The 18,878-nt window shown below is 35.1% G+C and overlaps 1 protein-coding gene across 1 annotated transcript in view; it reads left to right on the plus strand.

Moving 5' to 3' along the window:
• The first annotated feature begins 7,476 nt into the window (after positions 1 to 7,476).
• The window catches only part of CDH10 (cadherin 10), a 174,453-nt gene continuing 163,051 nt past the window's right edge, over positions 7,477 to 18,878 (plus strand). The window contains exon 1 of the mRNA XM_045998781.1: positions 7,477 to 7,777. The gene's annotated coding sequence lies outside the window, so the exon portion shown is untranslated. The remainder of the gene's footprint in view (positions 7,778 to 18,878) is intronic.

The raw sequence follows: 18,878 nt of genomic DNA on the forward strand, positions 1-18,878 counted from the left end.
CTGGTCTGTTCTCTTGGCAACTGTGATAGGACTTTGTTTAATCAACAGGCTGCTAGGATGAAGCATCATGGCCAGGAATTTTCATTGCCATTCTTCTCCTAGCATGTTGATTGCCGAAATGAAAACCGAAACTGACATTCATCAGAGTTGTTAACATTGTATTTCGAAATCTTCAGAGTAACTACTTCTACATTCACGACACACTTGGCAAAATTCCCTTCTTTCTTCCCCTTCATTTACTTTCGTGTATCACTTGTCTTCATTTCTGTCTCTCTCATTAGATGGTTAAATCCTTATTTAGCCAGGACCACGGTTATAGCTCTCCCCCACAATTTCATAAATAGCATATGTTTTGCAGTGATTCTGCATATATATACACACATATATGTGTGTGTTAAAAATAATAAGTGATTGCATAAACAAATCTCTTATTTGTAAACCATGAGTTTTAAGTCTGGGTTTCTTTCCTTTCTAGATTGCTTGAAAGATACTGCAGCCCACAGACTCTCAAATTTTACCTCTCAGAAAAACATTTGAAAACACAGAATGCTGACCACTCCCGTAGTTTAGAACTGACCCTCTGACTCAGTAGGTCCGAGAATCCTCATTCAGAACAAAGTCCCAGGTGATGCTAACCCTGATCTGTAGACTGCATTTTGAGAACCACTGTTCCAGACATTAAAGAGAAAATTATTCAGTGACACCACTAAAGCACAGTAAGGAAGACTTTGTCCAAGGTGGCCATTGGGATCGGTGTAGGGACTACTGCAGTGGGGTCTCACTGGGGGAAAGAGAGATTCAACTCTGAACACAGCACAGGCAAGTGGGAATTTAGAGCCAAGAAGCGTGGTGGGGGTCAGTGGATGGAAAATTACTAAGAGGAAACATCAGGCCTAACGTGGGGGCGGGAGGGGATTTCTGGCTAATGTGACTGTAAAGGATTCTTGCTGAAGGCAGAAAACGGGGATTGGATATCATCTGAGGGGTGGTGAAACAGGAAGAACCTTCTCGAAAACTGAGGAGGCTCAGATATTGTTCACAGTCCATTATATAAAAGGTGGGGTTCCCTACGGATGGTGTCCCTCAGTTACGATGCCGAGACACCGCATGGGCAACACCCGCCTGAGCCCACTGCAGGCTTGTTCAAATGAGATGTGGGAGACAAGGGAAACTGACACAAATACGACAACCGTGCTGCTTCCTATGCCTTTTGTCTCTGACTTAGAAGTCTCACACTTTTCTGCTGAGTATCTGTGAAGCTGGCGAACTAATTTTATAGCTTATGAGTAGGTTAAAATGCCACAAAATTAAGTTCTTGACAAATAATGAGGGAAAGAAAGAAGAAGGAAGAATGAAATATTTTAAGAAAAAAATAAATAAAACAATAGATATAACTTGTCTAATCTTTCTATAATAATTTATTTAAAAATACTATCTTTTCTTAAAAAGAGTCAAAGAATTCTTAGAATTTTTTAATGAGCTTATTAATTAAAGTGCTATTTGTACCACTCAGACCTAGTCTTTGCATTAACAATACAACTTAAAATGTAAAGTTAAAGATCATATTTTTAGGGTGGCCTGGGGGGCTCAGTCAGTTAAGCAGCTGATGATTTCAGCTTAGGTCATGATCTCAGAGTCATGAGATTGAGCCTGGAGTCTGGTTCTGCACTGGGCCTGCTTAGAATTCTCTCTCTCCCTGTCAGTCTGCCCTTCCCCCATTCACACACTCCCTTTCTCAAAAAAAAAAAAAAAAAAAGGGTTATATTTTTGTTCACTAAATGCAATTGTAGATATATTATATTTATGGTTTATTGTTTGTCACTGTTTTTTTGTTTGAAATATTTTTCTTTCATTCACTTTTTTAGGCATAAACTGAAATCACAACCAGACAATGGAAAATTCATTCCTGATTACTTTCACTGCACCAATTTTTGAAAATTTAAAATAAGCCACTAACCTTACTCTAGGATAGATACAAGCAATCAGACTGAATAAGAATTTACTTTTCAATCAACATGAGAAGTATTCAATCTTTTTTTTCCCCCCGTCTGACTAAGAAAATGGGACTCAATTTACTCATAAATCTTTTCATATGTAACCAAAATTTTTACATTAAAAATGGAAGGGAGGGCGCCTGGGTGGCTCAGTTGGTTGAGCGACTGTCTTCAACTCAGATCATGATCCTGGAGTCCCAGGCTCCCTGCCGAGCAGGGAGTCTGCTTTTCCTGCTGACCTCTCCCTTCTCATGCTCTCTCTTATTTCTCTCTCTCTTTCTTTCTCTCTCTCAAATAAATAAATTAAATCTTTAAAAAAATAAAAAATAAAAATGGAAGGGAAAAAAATCAAGCAGTGTTATTTAGGTTTGGTCTAAGAAAATTAGGAGAAAACCAGTCCTGACTTTTATACCCAAAGTACACAGAACATAGACTTATAAAGGGGAAGGGGCAAGAAGGCCAAGGGAAATTGAAGATCAAATGTTCTTTCATTTACTCTTGATTGTTTTTCAAAATAATTACATTTTAAAAAACATAACTGGCTGTTTGATACTTTAACTTTTCCCTGGCTCAATCCTCCATCTTCCCACTTCCAAGTAACTTAATCTAAGAAATGTTGAAATATGATTAAACAGTAGCAGTAACAGAAGTTACTTCTGTAACAGTAACTTCTGTTACTGTTAGAAACAGAGGTTTCAGTGAACAGTTCACTTGCAGATAACAGAAACCACTCTAGCCACTTTAGGTGATAACAATAATGGTAATAATAATAATAATTGCATTTTTAATGTAGATGGTAGTTTACAACATGAGTAGCAAGAGAAGGGACAGGTGATTAGCAAATGTACTTCCAGCCCCGGAATCACAGGTCCCTTGCTGTGGTGCAAACAGCCATCAATACTGCCTCAGGTAAGGGTGACTGCAAAACTGGGCTCCCTCCATGGTGTCCAAATCAATGGCTTCCACCTTCTCTTTCTCCTTATTTGACTCAATTTCTAATTTAAGGATCATGAGGACATCTGAAAAACAGCATATGAATCACTCCCCACCCCCACCCCGAACACTCACTGCCAGAGGAATGTAATTTTTAGTTTTCCAGACTCTACAGTCCATAAGGCAGACTGAAAGGAAATAAGAAAAGAAAAATGTGTCAAAAAGCTACGCAAAATTGTTTTTCCTCCAATGTATTTGTGGAGAAGGAAGCAGTGTAGACATTCTTTACATTCATCTCATAGCCATGGGAAGAGAACTAGGTTGGGTTATTTCCTGTTATATTGGAAATTGATGTTCTCTCTAATACCATTAGGAGGAACCCAGGAAAGGGTGGCTGAGAAGCTATTGATTTTAACAGGTATGTAGCTCTTTAGTAAATGACACCCTAAAGATTGACAGTTATGGTTTAGCAACAGCATGACAACTTCTAGACATCCAATTCTACACAAAATAGATGGTTGTTTTATTAATTGTTTTTAATAAAATTGAGTATTTTACACTTGCTGAAGGGGGTCAGCCTTCACAGAGTCCCATTATTTTTTTTTAATTTTTTAAAATTTTTTTAGATTTTTATTTATTTATTTGACAGAGATCACAAGTAGGCAGATTTCTTGAGAGTTTTATGATTATAGTAAGGCATCTTCTGTGCAATTTCTCATTTAGTTTTAAAAGTACAGAAATACGGGCACCTGGGTGGCTCAGTTGGTTAAGCGTCTGACTATTGATTTCTGCTCAGGTCATGGTCTCAGTGTTGTGAAATAAAACTCTGAGTGGCGCTCTGCACTGGGCACAGAGCCTTTTTGAGATTTTCTCTTTCCCTCTCGTTCTGCCCTCCCCATCCCTGGCAAAAATCTAAAATATATATATATATAAAATAAAAGCTGATGAAAGCTATATATTTTATTTTATAATAATTATTATAATGGACATGTGATCTTTCCTTACAATGAAGGACACTGATGAGCCTCTGAGTCATTCATCGCATTCATACAGACCTTACTGTCTGTTTTTCTGACTTTTCATGAGCTACTATTTCTTAACATTGGTGACTGACTGTAAGAGTTTATCTAATTCGCATAACTAGTTTACATAATATTTATAGAAAAAATACAAAAGAAAGAGAGAAATGAGCAGAATCCCAAGTTAACCCATTTAATACAGAGTGAAAAAAAGAAGGAATCGAAGAATAAAACAGAATTCCTTAATAAAACTGAACTCCTTACCAAAGGTTTTAATTTTTAGGTAATGCTCTGTTCTGTATTTTAATTTTATTATTAAAGCTTATATTCAATAAGGTAGCATATGAGTCTCTCTTTTAAAAGGAATGCATTAAAAATAAAAGGAATGCATTAAGGAAAATGGGATAAGTTTTAATACATTCATAGTTTGAATGCTCTCTCTCTTTTTCATCTCTATAACTTCTGAACTTTGGAATACATAGATGTCTTGCTTATCATTTACCAAATACATTACCTGGTCCTAAAACAAAATGCAATACCAGGCAAAACCACTGTTTCATATTTTAAAGTTTTCAAATATTATTACAATCATTTTTGCAGATACCATTCTCCAATACCATGACAAATTTTAATCCTATTTATTTGCTTATTTATTTAAAAGATTGTGTTTATTTATTTGACAGAGAGACACAGTGAGAGAGGGAACACAAGCAGGGGGAGTCAGAGAGGGAGAACCAGGGTTCCCGCCAAGCAGGGGCCCTAAGCTGCGCTCCATCTGAGGACCCTGGGATCATGACCTGAGCTGAAAGCAGACACTTGATGACTGAGACACCAAGGTGCCCCGACAAAGTTTAATTTTAGACAAGAATAACATTTTCATTTTTTTCTCTAAAAATCCAGAAAATAAACTACTCTAGGATACATTGATATGGTGGCATTGTCGCTATTTGTATCCAATTCTATTACCTCCTTCTCTGATAATATCAGAGATATTTAGATAATTAGCTGGGCAAATGGCTTTCCAGAAAAGATACTACATTTCCAAGTTCCTCTCACAACAAATTTGTGGCTGACTATCTTGTTTCCAACCAAGGAAATCATAGAAGAATCCAATGTAAGAGGGCATCCTTTTCTTCTTCAATTTATACCTCTTTCTAAAAAGCTGATGTGGTGGTGGCCTCTTTTGGATCATATATATGAGTTCAACTCCTAAGATTATTTAAGCATAAAAACAGAAGAAACCCGAGTTTCTGATGACTACCCAGAGCACCAAATGATATCAACTCAGAGATTTATTTAAGAGAAGAACAAACTTCCATCTTGTTAAGAAGCGATTATTTTAGGAATACATCATCACATCATGTATTTTCACGAATAAAATAGCATTTCACATCTGATCTCAGCCTTTGGTTATTTTTTAAACTAGATCCATTTAAATGCAATCCAAACAGCTCCTCACATCATGCAACCATTTATCTTGAAACTAGCAACAGATGTACAAAATAGTTAATCTAATAAAAGGCCATCATGTACACACCAGCACCCCCACATTTAATCAAACACTGTATCTCATAGAGAATATGAGATTCTATAATTTCTCTTGATACCAACTTTAATACATCCATGGCAATAGTATATCAAACACAAATGTATATTAATGTATATTAACAAATACATTGCAGGGGAAAAATGGAATACTTATTTGCTTATTTATTTTTTTAACTGACTCTAAACTTAAGGCACTCTGTTGAAGAAAAAGAAAAAAACACTATGGGTAAGCAATCCAGAGATAAATTTAAGAATCCTAACTCTAAGGGGCGCCTGGGTGGCTCAGTGGATTAAGCCGCTGCCTTCGGCTCAGGTCATAATCTCAGGGTCCTGGAATCGAGCCCCACATCGGGCTCTCTGCTCCGCAGGGAGCCTGCTTCCTCCTCTCTCTCTGCCTGCCTCTCTGCCTACTTGTGATCTCTCTCTGTCAAATAAATAAATAAGATCTTAAAAAAAAAAAAAGATTCCTAACTCTATTGTCACACATACTACAATTTTTCAGATTCTCGTGCCCTCATCTGTGAAATCAAGAGTTTCTAAAAGTCTCTTTCTCCTCTATCATTTTGTTGAGCAGGAATATTTGTTATTTTAAAATATAAAACTAGTTGGGGACATGGTTCATATAATAACATTTGGTATATTAAAACTTTTTTGAAATATAATTTAATATCTCCCTCCCCCTCTCTGATGCCCCCAGACTGAGTTTCTTTCCTTTCTCATTATGCTGACTGTATAAAGAGGCCACTGATGTTGCAATAATCAAATATGTACTTAGGAGGTGGTATGACATCTCAGAAATAGTACTAAACTGGAATTATAAATATATGTAAATGTGTATGTTCTATATTTCTGTAAATATAAATTATCAACTCATTGTAGTTTTAACCCTATCTCTAGTTAGCACTGTCATCTTAAGCAAGTCATTTAACATTTCTGAGCAGTATTATCTATTCTTATTAGAGCCTTGCTAGACAAGATTACCTTCATTCCTCCTCCAGCTTTAAAATTATTTTATAATATATTATTTCATTGTATGTGTAAAAAGTGTATTTACTTTAAAGACAAATCTACATGTAGCCAGAAAAATATAAAGGTGTTCATTATTTTCTGGAGCTATACTGACATCCTTTGGTAAGGTTTTGACCGAATACAACTTAATGTAGAGATTGAAGAACAGAGAGATGGACAATTAGATGGTTGATAAATAAATAGAATCACCCAGATGTATTTACATCTACCTCCACACACATTTGGGCGTGAAACTCAAATTTCTGAGGGGAAAAAAATATATGCATGTATGTATGTGTATATAAATATATATATGTGTATATATATATATGTATATATATATATATATGACTGTGACAAGTCCAAAGTCTAAAGATTTTAATAGCATTAATTGCATATTTAAGTTATGAATAAAATATGTTATCTGCAGAATATAAAAATGCAATGCATATAAGATTAAGGAGACAAGACTGCCTCACAGACATTCCAAAACGATCAGTAAGGTATGATCTCGTGTGGCAATAAGTAATAAAAATAATGTATCTGGAGAATCAAAAAAGAAAGTTCACTGCAAGCAAAAATAAATAAAAATCATAAACCTCCACCCAAATCACTCTGGTAACGTATCAGATCTGGCTGCAACGTGACTTGGCACTCCGTTAATACTTGTATTTCAGCAGTCTGGTGTCAGGATGGTGCAGGAATATATATGTCAGAAGAAGAAGTGTCTATTAAAGAATTGGAAGAAGCGGTCCAGTTCCTGAGATTGCGTTAGGGACGCAGCCGGATTAGATTGGGCTGATTACCTTAGCCTGGAAACAGAGAGTCTTTCTGCCCTGCGGGGGAGGGGAAGCCTTTCATCCCAGCCCTCGTCTCCGATGCGCCCTCCCCTTCGCATTCACTTGCAAATAGCTGTGTGCGAGCAAAAGCCAGCACTTCCCCAGTCTCTAACCTTCCCATGGCGAGTACTGCCGCTCTATCAGCAGAACCTTTCTCTCCGTGTGAGGAAGGGCTTTTTTCCCCTCCTCTCCCTTTTTTTCCCCTTAATCAGAAGCCCTGAATGAAAGCCAATCAGAGAGAGCTCGCCCCCGTGTTCTTCGGTTCCCTGCCGTCCAGAGTTGAAAGTGATGCTGAGAGAAAGCTCGAGTTAGATTGAAGTAGCATCAGTGATAGAAAATAACAGCCGAAAACAAACAAAAAGGGGACGTAGTGGCAATTTCTCCAGGGTGATTTTGGCTGGAACCAACTTCCGTTATCCAGAAGCTGATAAAAAAGGTAGGAAGACTTCATCTCTCCCCCCCCTCCGCCTCCCCCCCTTTCCCCCCCCAGCCCCCTTAAGGTCTTTTATTTTCTTTCCCTGGGGGTTGGGAAATGTGTGTTTTTAAGTTGTATTTAACAATTATTTCCAAATAATTATCTTTAACACATGAAGAAATCAGTAAGCATAAAACTCTCTATATTAGAGTCTAGAAACACCTGCTTTGAATATCTCTAAGAGGTAATGTAAAACTAGATAAATTATATATTATGCTCAACAGTGGGTCATGATATTAGAGTTTGTGAATTCATTCACTCTGAACAAATGCCAAAAATATATCATGGAGTGTAATTTGTCATGCTTATACTTGTTCGTCTTTATTTAAAAAATCAGTTGAAGAGGTAACCTTGTTGCTGTGAACTCTAGCATCATCTAACATTACTTTGCATTCCATATGAATGGATCCACTCTGCACTTATTCCTAGTCATAGTTCAGCGTACGTTCAATATAAAGAGAAATGACAGGCAGAAGACAGATTCTTTGAAACTCTCAATGGCCACTAAGCATCTACATAAATAAAATAGATTGGCATTCATCAAAAATAGAAGAGGCATAATTCCTACATTCACATTGTGTATCTGAGTCAGAAGTGACAGGGGAAAGGGGACGAAGGGGTCTAAATGCATGTAGTCAGCAATTGCAGCATTTATTGTCTCTGCTGCAATAAAATCCATATTTTATGTGGTGTTAAATTAATGCAGCACATTGCAAGTCCAAATGCATGTCCCCAACAAGTAACTACTGATAACACTGTAAGTATGGGCAAAAGCAGTAGTCCGAAAGTGTTTTTATGCCGCTACAATAGAAACCTACTACCTCCTTCTCATTAAAAAGGGGAGGGGGTCTACAGGTGCAATCAAAGACAAACATCGTTTTAAAACTGCCCTATCATCTTTTGCTTAAAAAAAAAAAAAACAAAACAGAAACCTCTTTCCTATAATAGTGGTTCTTCATTCCAGTAAAAGCCTCTGTTATCCAAAACTGCACATCCATTACTCTCAGCTGCTGGGAAATGCATTATTTCTTCTTCTTTTTTCTTAAAGGATCTATATTAAAAATCATCTGTCCCTCCGATGCTGACAACTGTTATACTTCAATGCATATATTAGTAGACTTTCTCCCTCTACACCATCCCCCTCTCTATCCTTCTTTAAAATGTAGCTACAAGAGCTTCTCTGTGGTGAATAACACTTGGCAAGAGTGTGCTCATTTTTTTAGGTCTGGTATGGTGAGGATTTTTAATTAGTAGAACTTTCATGAAAACATTATGTCATTGACAAGAGCTCTAGGTTCATTTTTAGTTAAAGTGATGAAGAAAAAAGGAAGAGGTTGTGTCATAGAGAAGTAGGTAAATAAGTTGCATAAATCATCCACCTTGTCCCTGTTCCCTGTGGGGTAGTCAATGAGGCACATATGTATTCAGTGTGTAATGCATAAGGAAATAGTAGTTTATGGGGCGGGGGGAGGACACCCATATAAGCAGAATGCATCTGTGTCTTAGGGACCCTTCAAATACAAATCCATTCTGATGATAAAAACATAAAGAAATGCTTCATTCATTTGCTTTCACTTTTTTTTTCAGCTGTTATTGAAGTATGAGTCAATGTCTGTTTTCATGAAATCAGATACTTTTTTGGTTTCAAATACTTGCTGCTAACAAATTGACTTTCCTGGTGAATGCATATGCCTTCCCTGACTCCAATCAAAGAATAGAATTCCGTGCACTTATATGTCTTGTGGAGGAGTGTTGGGGAGGGGGAGCCAGGAGAATAGGAAGGAACATAGAGTGTGTATGGCATCCAAATACATATGCATGTATGTGAGGTCAGTGGTTAAATTCCCTGGTACCTGAATGGTGCTTTAGGTGATATTTCTAGATGTTTATAAAAACTGGCTATTTGGCGACAGCAGTGCTAGACAGGTATTCAATTTAATTTTACACTGTTAGATTTTTTTTAACTATATGGAGATTTTTCTTTAAAATGAAAAAAAAGGATAGAAAATTGATTTTTCTACCTAGGGAGATATAAATTTCTGGCACATTATTAAGAAAGTAGCGTAATCTGAAAGAGGTATGATTTTTTTTTCTTGAAAGAGTATACTTGAAACTGAAAGGTTAATTCCAAAATATATGAACCCTGTTCAGGCTCTAGGATTCATTTCATGATCTTCACTTCATTTCTCATATAAACAAATAACTGAGCCAGAGTATATATTATCTAGGGGATTTTTGGACATATGACTTCTTTTCTATGTCTTAACCTACTTTGCAGCAAGTGATAACACTGTGTCCTCCTGGAATATGTCATTTTTATACCAAATCATTCCGCTAGGCTGCAGCACACGAACAGCATTAGCAGCAATGATGCTGATTCAGCAGCAAAGTGAACCATATTTTTGTTAAGTGTTATTATCAGTAAGAGTGTTGCATAGTAAGCAATTAATACAACTCATGGATATAAACCCAACTATCTCCAGTCTACCCCTTGGGTTTTAAAAGCACTAGCCATAATACATTGTTATTTCGACTACACAAATTGCATTCTAATACGGTTGCCACATTAGAAATGCTGTAAAATACTGAAATAAAGTAACAAAGTATGAGCAGAGAAATAGAAGCATTTATTTGTATCAACCATAAGTAATTTTATGCAGAGATTTGACCTCCAAACTTCAGGTCTACGTTTGAAAACTCTGCTTCTGTTTACACTAAAATATTATCTGGTTAGGACTTCAGAAAAGCCACTTTACTAACCATATTATATTTAGCAGTCATGTCTGAAATAGGCTGAAGTTAAAAACCAAGTAGCAAGAACGGTGCCCTCATTCTTGTTAGGCTTATACTGAGCAATGGTGATACTGATGAAGCATTGTACTAAGTATATATGGTCCCTCTTACGAATATTTTGAAAAGGAAATCAGAGCCCAAGGAATATCATCATGAGCACATATTTGAGAAATGAAAGCAAACATAAGAAAATATATTTTCCCTTTCTTGACACTTTGTTCAGACCAATGAGTTCACTGAGAAAATTTTCTTTTGTCATAATTAAAATAATTTGAAATATGCAGGTAGAAAGAAATACCCTAAATTTAAGCATTTTTAAATCTGCCTTCTTTTTTTTCTAGTTGAAGCCATTGGGTTATGTCCACAGAGCACTAATATAACATTCCCTGCTTTTATCTCTAATAAGTTCAATACTCAAAATTACAGATTTTTTTTTCACGCCTAAGAATGAGAAAATTTCAATCAACAAGGAGTGCCTGTTTTAGTTCTAAGATAACAATATCAGCTCAGGGTCACCTCTCTTCACTTCTTGCTTTCTTGCTAAACAGCTGCCTCACTTCACTTGACATTTTAGTATGAGACTTGGAGCCCTTTCAAATCCAGTTGAGTTGTCTTTCGTAAGGATATATAAAGCATGAGGCCATTTTTGCCTTTACCATACCTCCTTTGTCACTGCTCACTTCAACTAACTCAAAAGGCAAACATTGTAAGAAAGCATCTATCACGTTAAAGTTGCAGATTGCTGGGAATGCATTATCCTTAATGTTATGTTAACATTGATCAGTTAAATAACCTGAGAGTTTCGTAAAACTTGTTTCAAAATAACTTGCACTTAACTCTTTACTATCAATGCAACTTCTTGCAAAAAAAAATAATAATTTGATCTTTTAAAGAATAAAGATGCTATGTTTTCACAAATGTCTTTATTTTTTATCCCATTTTTCTCTTAAAGTGCATGTGATGATCTGACCTCTCCAGTACTAAGAGATGTTTGTTAAACATTCCACGTTGCTGGTGGATTTAAAGAAGGGGGAAACTGGAAATTGAGTAAGAGTGAATAAAATAAAATTAGATTTTACCTCATTTTAAGGACTCTGATAGAGCATTTCTTGAAAATAACGACTGCCTTTGGGAGTTGAAATGCCCTCATAGAACAATCCCTGATAGCAGAGGGATGTAGTAGAGAGTTTGTCAGTAACATTATAGAGCACTTTACCAAACCATGTGCTCTCTGTATGATCCCCCTTCGTTTTGAAAGCAGCCTTGATTCTCCATACTGTACATGATGCACAAATACATAAAGTTGAGTAACACTTTGACTTCAGGACAGAATTAAGCAATAGGCTACAAGGTATAATACAACATTGCTTCGAAACAAGGAATTCAGCATTAAGTGACATGTCTAAGCACTTCAGAGCCCTGCTGATGCTCAGAAATTTTTCAGTGCATTCTCTCTCTCTCATCCCCCCACCCTTTTCCCCCTCTTTCTGTCTCCCTCCTCCTGCCTCCCTCCTCCCCTCCTTTATTTATGGCAATTACCAAGGTCCTTGAATGATTGTTCCACATGCTCTTTAAAAATATTACCCTATATGAAATAATATTTCTCTAAATCCTGTGGTTTTTATAGCCAGTATTCTATCATCAGCCACATTCTACATTTGATTTATTACATTATTCTTCGCATTATAGCATAAAGTGTATGACAGTTCAGTTGGCTGGTTCATGTCCTTTGAAAACAAAAGCAATTCTTTTATATGTTCTAACACCTAGGCTTCTAAGGAATTGAAATTGGCATCAATGTAGTTTACTGCACTAGCAAGCAAAGTATGGGGAATTCAGCATTTATTAATGGAATGACTTCTCCAAAGTATCAGAATGTAGAGTGCATAGACACGAGTTATTATGTTCAGTACATCGGTTTATTGATTGGGAATCTTTGTTGATTTACTGTAACAGAATATATTGAGATAATTTGACAGTCCTGGTTTTAAAAATAAATTAAGCATAAATTGCACTTTCCAGGAAGCAGTCTTTCATTAGACATGTTGATTCTTCTTTGTTGCATGATGCAAATATTGCCAGTTTGTAACATAAGAATGTAAACTGATACATAATGAGCAAACGTCTATTGTAGATATTGTAAAGAACTATCATTGCTCCTTCTCATTTTCAGTTGAAAATTTGGGAGACATAACCTGTAACCATAATCAAATTAAGCAGAATATATGGAAAATTAAAATAACCAATAAATTGAATAAGTTTTTTAAACTTGGGTTATTCTAGTAATTCTCTGCAATGTTCGTGCAGTACTTACAAATACAAGACTCAAAGTTGAAATTTGACATGGTTATATGAGTAGATCAAAGATAATCAATATACTTGCCTAGGTTATTGAGAACTTTTTTTTGCATAATGCTAATATAAATTTTTAAAATGTGACTGATTTGCCTTTTGTATGTAACTCTACTCCCAATAAAACAAAGTTAAATCAACTTCATTTGAAACCATGGTAACTTCTGGGATTTCTAAAAGTAATGAATGTTTCCATAATTCTTGAACCAGACTTCAAATTTAGATGAAGCACATAATATTTCTGGATAATTTAACTTACAAGAATTGGTTTTAAATTATTAAAGTTTTATTTAGGTAGATTTGAATATATTTATACTATCTGAGGGACTTTACTGATTTTGTACTTACCATGTAAGTCTAAATGTAGAATATATTTATTATTTTATTTAAAATATTTGCTTTAAATAAACTAGAATATTCAAATTTTACTACCTCTAACTCATTGGTTTAAATCTAAATAATATGAATCACTATACTTTTAATACCAGCAGTATAGTATTTATTTGCTTTGCTTTTAAAGAAAAGGGAAGAAGCCATTGGAATAAAATAATATGTGTTGACTTATTAAATCAAATAAGCAAAAATTGAGTACACAGTGACTAAAAATTAGCTTCGTCAAGTGCAAAATTTTCTTCTTTTCTTTCTTCTTTTTTTCTTTTTGGATTTCTTCCTAAATCATGGTAAGTTGGATGTTGTTCTTTCTCTGTCGTCTTGAACAGTATTTTGTCACCAGAGTGACTTTTTGATGTTTAGTCTCTGGAGAGAGAAAACCACCAACATGCACATGTATTCTCTCTACATCTAGTTTCCTAAGTTTGAGGACAGTGGTCCCCCTTATCCACGGTTTTGCTTTCCACAGCTTCAGTTACCCATAGTCCACGGTCGTCTGAAAGCAGATGATCCTCTTTCTGACATATCCTCACAAGGTCACTAGTGGCCTCATGCTGTGATACAGTGTCTACATGATTCACCTCATTTCTTCCCATCACCCAGGCATTTTATCACCTCACATTATCTTCAGAAGAAGGATGAGTACCCATATTTTGAGAGAGAGACCACATTCATGTAACTTTTATTATAGTATATTGTTACAGTTGTCCTATTTTATTGTTAATCTCTTAATATGCCTATATAAATTGGACTTTATCACAAATATGTATGTATCAAAAAAAAAAAAAAAAGAACTTTATGTGTGGTTTGGTACTGCCTGTAGTTTCAGCCATCCACTAAGGGTCTTGGAATGTATTCCCAGCAGATAAAGGGGGACTGCTGTAAAAGCCTTTGCCTACAAATAAAAACCTATGGGAAGTCTTTATTTCTTGATCAATTCCTTCTCTAAGGCTTCAGCTATTTTTTTGGAGATTTGTTCGACATAGCATCCTAAATACAGGCATGGATCTAGAGGCACTCTTCCCTCTTTCTCCTTGACTTTTTCTTCGTGTGTGTGCATGTGTATAAGTGTGTGTGTGTGTGTGTGTGTGTGTGTGTGTGTGTATTCCCACTGAAGTTAAGATTGGAGATTTTCTATAGAATGTCTCTATGAAACAAAGGAGGATTTTTTTTTCCTACTGATGTAAAACTTTCTGGATGGATGCAAGTAAAAGTATGAGAACTCTCCACATTGTCTAAGAATCTCTTCTGTTCTAGTCACTATGCCTTTTAAAATTTATGCCCAAATTTTCCACATTTAATACTAGTTATTTCTACATTTTGAAAATTAATTTATAAAAATTCACTGTCTTGGGAATAGACACAAATATTCTTTTCAATACTAATAAATAAATTAATTAATAAATGCTGGGGAAATGAATTAGCCATACAATCTAAGTTACAATGGATCATTTCTTTTTTTTTTAATTCAATTTATTTATTTTTTCAGTGTAACAGTATTCATTGTTTTTGCACAACACCCAGTGCTCAATGGATCATTTCTTAACTAAACTTTTTTTTTTTTCTTAGAATTGGATTAGTGTCCATCAGAATATGAAATCTGAACAAAGTGGGGGGAACAGTGTTCTCTTTTTTAGGACAAAGTCATGTGATTGTTAGGTTTACAACCTGCACTTGGCATCCAGCACAGGGGAGATGTGAAATTTGAGAAATGACTACATAATCTTGACTTTAGAGCAAAGATATCAGTTCACTTCACTTTGTAGGTGGGATCTGTATCAAACTCATTTCTGGGCAGGTTCAAGATTTAAAAAAATGTATGGATTAGAAGAGCCTTGTCCTTTCTAGAAGCCAAATAATATGTCCAATATAAACCATTGTTCTCAAAAAATCCTTGTGAGAATTGTCAATTTTTAATTGTGGCGGCAGGCGAAGTACCGTGATAATCTAAAGTTCACAATCATTAATTTAACTCTCTTTGGTTTTAGGCTATCGTATTCTTTTGCATGCTATATTTTTCATTTTCACTTTACTTTATAAATTTAAATAGTTTCTTGGAATCTAAACAATAACTTGTTCGATTTTCCCTCAGCTTCTAATGGATTTTATTCATTTTGGAGGCAGTTTCTATGAGCCAGACCCTTAGTGCCACATGCAAAGACATAAAGATGAATCCAGTACAAATCTTGTCCTTGAGGACAGGTGGTTCTAATGTAACATAGTCACCATAAATATACTCACAGTGATTATTACATGAGTTATAATAGAAATATTAGACAGTTATGTTTTAAATATTTCAATTTTCATAGAATAGCAGTGAATTAGGTACCAGAACATCCTTTAGGCATTCACCCATTTCTCCACCTAACACAGAATCTTCAGTTTTGATTTTCTGTTATTTAAACACTGGGAAAAAAACCTCTCAGTATCTGGTTTAATTCATTCATTCTCTCATTCCTCCGTTTGGCACATATTCTTTAAGTGCCTACCATAAGCCAGACACACTGCAAGTGTCGAGAGTTACACACAAGGAGAGAGAGAGAGAGAAACCCAGCTAAAATAAACAAAACCTCTGCTACAGTGAGGCATGGGATGAATAAACACACGATTTATAATTATTGCCCAGTTTTTGGTAAGAAAGATGAGTAGAGTAGTACTGCATACTTTTAAAGTGAATAATATGGGGCTCTAATTCACCTATTTTTTTTAAATTGTATTTGATCCACATGATATCTTTCAAGAAAATGTCAGAATGTGTTAGATGAGTTCAAGATCCATTTTTGTGTGCCCTCAGATTCATTCAGTGGATTCTGAATTGGTGCTTCAGTTAGGAGCCGCCCTCTTGGCTGGTGATGTATGTTTTACTTCCTTTTGGCAGTAGCCAATTGTTGTCTTGCATCAAGGACTCAAATTTGAGACGAATATGTGCATCCCAGACAAGAAGCCTAATAAAAAGGTTGTAACCAAAGACCAAGTAGACCCCCAAAATCTATTGCTGAAAATTGTTAACAGAAGCTCTCACATCCCCTCAAGTAATTAAAATCCTGCCATGGAAGCGATTGAGTTTGAAACTTGGTCACTCTGAGAAGAAGTTTTCCTGTTACGGTATTCTGTATTTGTGAGGACACCTGATGAAGGTTATATAATAGAGAGACTACGCAGTCATAAGGCTACATGCCAGATGCATCGAGATTCCCTTTCTTGGAATGGTAAGGCTGGCAAGAGTGCCTTTCCTAGAATTTCTTTGATGGATAAAAGCATGGAGGATGGCACCAAGCTGTCTGGCTTCAAATCCTGTCACTTACTATGTATTTAATATTTAATATTCCAGATAGTTTTTCATCTGGAAAATAAGGTGAAGAATTGTACTTACATAATAGTGCAATTGTTATGATTTTTAGAAATTATAAATGTAAAATGCAATCACCTGAAAATAGGTTTTCTGTGCTACACGTTATTGTTACCTATTATTTGTATTGGTATTACTATTACTATATATAAATTCATGTGATCTATGTTTTTTTTTTAATTTTTAAAGATTTTATTTGAGAGAGAGGAGGGAGAGAAAGAGAGAAGGAGCACAAGTGGGGTGGGAGGGGCAAAAGGAGAGGGAGAAGCAGACTCCCCACTGAGCGGGGAGCCAGCTGCTGGGACTACATCTCAGGATCTTAGGATCCTGACCTGAGCCAAAGGCAGACTCCTAACCGACTGAAATACCCAAGAGCTCTGGACCTATCCTTTTTAAAATTAACATTGAAGGTACTTTATTTCACTTTTTCAAAATTTTTTTTAAAATTTTAACTTATACCATATAATAATAATTTTGTGCTTGAATAGAAAATCCTTGTTGTTTTAGGTCAGATTTTGTCACTAATTCACATTGTGATAACATCACAAACTCTTTATTTCAATTTTTTGTTTGTTTGTTTGTGAAATGGAAGTTTGAATCATATAATTTCCGAAGACACAGTTTATCTATCGTTAGAATTCGAAAGGGCTCATACAATCTACTGCGGTAACTGACAAGGGCTCAGTATATAACTGTTATATAACTGTTATGCTCATCCCCTAATGATTATGAAAATGTTGGCTGCATACAGAAAGAACATAACCAGAAAACTTGAATTACATTCTCAGAATCACATACAGTAATTGCATGAACTAGGGAATTAATGGATATGAATTTTGAAAATGATGTTAAGGACCTAAAAAAGGGACAGAGGAGGGGGAAAAGCATTAGAAAGATAGAGACTTACAGTTGTGAGTTCCATAAGCCACATAAACTCGCTCAGGTGAAACATGAACCATTTCTGAATACATTGTAGTAATGGTTCTTTTCACAGATTCTCCTTCTTGAGGTCAGAGTAATGAGAATTAGAACAAGAATGATGAACAGAGGCAGTGCGTTTTAGAAATAATCCCATTAAAGTTTGGATACCCATAAATCTCGAGAATAATTCTGCAGTCTATATTACAAGCTGAAAGGTCAGTGGACTACCGCTTTCTTAGATTAGGTTCCAGAAACTGTCTGATGAAGACGTAGAATCTGCAGCAAAATGTGGAAATTTTAACAGGTTTTATTTAGATAATTCTTTCTTTTCATCCTTCATATTTAAGGTGGTATGAAGATCAATTTAAAATCACTTTTTTCCCCTTCCTGTCTTGGGGCTCTATATGGCAATTTAAAAAGCATCTGAAATGAATTTTATGATACAGAAACAAACCAAAACATTAAGGTCATAAAATACATATTTCTGTTAGTCCATAAATATCTTTCATTCTAAAACTTCATTTTTAAAATCCAGCATTATATCACAGTTTTCATTTTTTAAATTTTATTTATAACCCAGGACTAATTAATATATATTTTAGAAGTTCATATATTGAACGAATATACTTAGTACTTTATTATCCAACCACATGTGAAGGAGAAGTGAGTCATCATAGAGACTACAAAACTTAGCCAACAGATATAATTCTCTGAACATAATAAAGTTAGTCATTTTTTGTCATCGCTATAGATTTGTATCTATTACATATTTATTTATTTATTTATCTAATCAAATTCACTGTCTTTTTATGTCATCTTTATTATACGCTGTGATTATTTAATAGCATTCATTTTCCCCCAAATTTTATTATAATATTTAACTAAGTGATTTAATCTTATGGCTGATTAAGATGTCTAACTAAAATATATTAATATTAGATATTTTAGTTTACTAGATTTTCTCAAATCATGTACTTTTAGAATTAAGCCTTCCAAAGATTAAAAATTGGACAGGATTTCTCTTTATTTTTAAAATTCTTTATGCTAGAGAAAAAGTTCATTAACTTGCAGGTATTTTCATTTCGTTGGAAATCGGGTGAGAATCAATCAAATTATGCAAAATTAAAGGTGAAATTAATTATAAAAGCCTAAACAAAAGAGATGTTATTGAATAATTAATTATGCAGGCTAAATAATCATTTCCTTTCAAAATTCTTCAAATTCTTCAAGGTTTAAACCATTTGATGTGTTGTTTTG

The sequence above is a fragment of the Meles meles genome, chromosome 3, assembly GCF_922984935.1.
Source record: "Meles meles chromosome 3, mMelMel3.1 paternal haplotype, whole genome shotgun sequence".
NCBI classification, from domain to species: Eukaryota; Metazoa; Chordata; class Mammalia; order Carnivora; family Mustelidae; genus Meles; species Meles meles.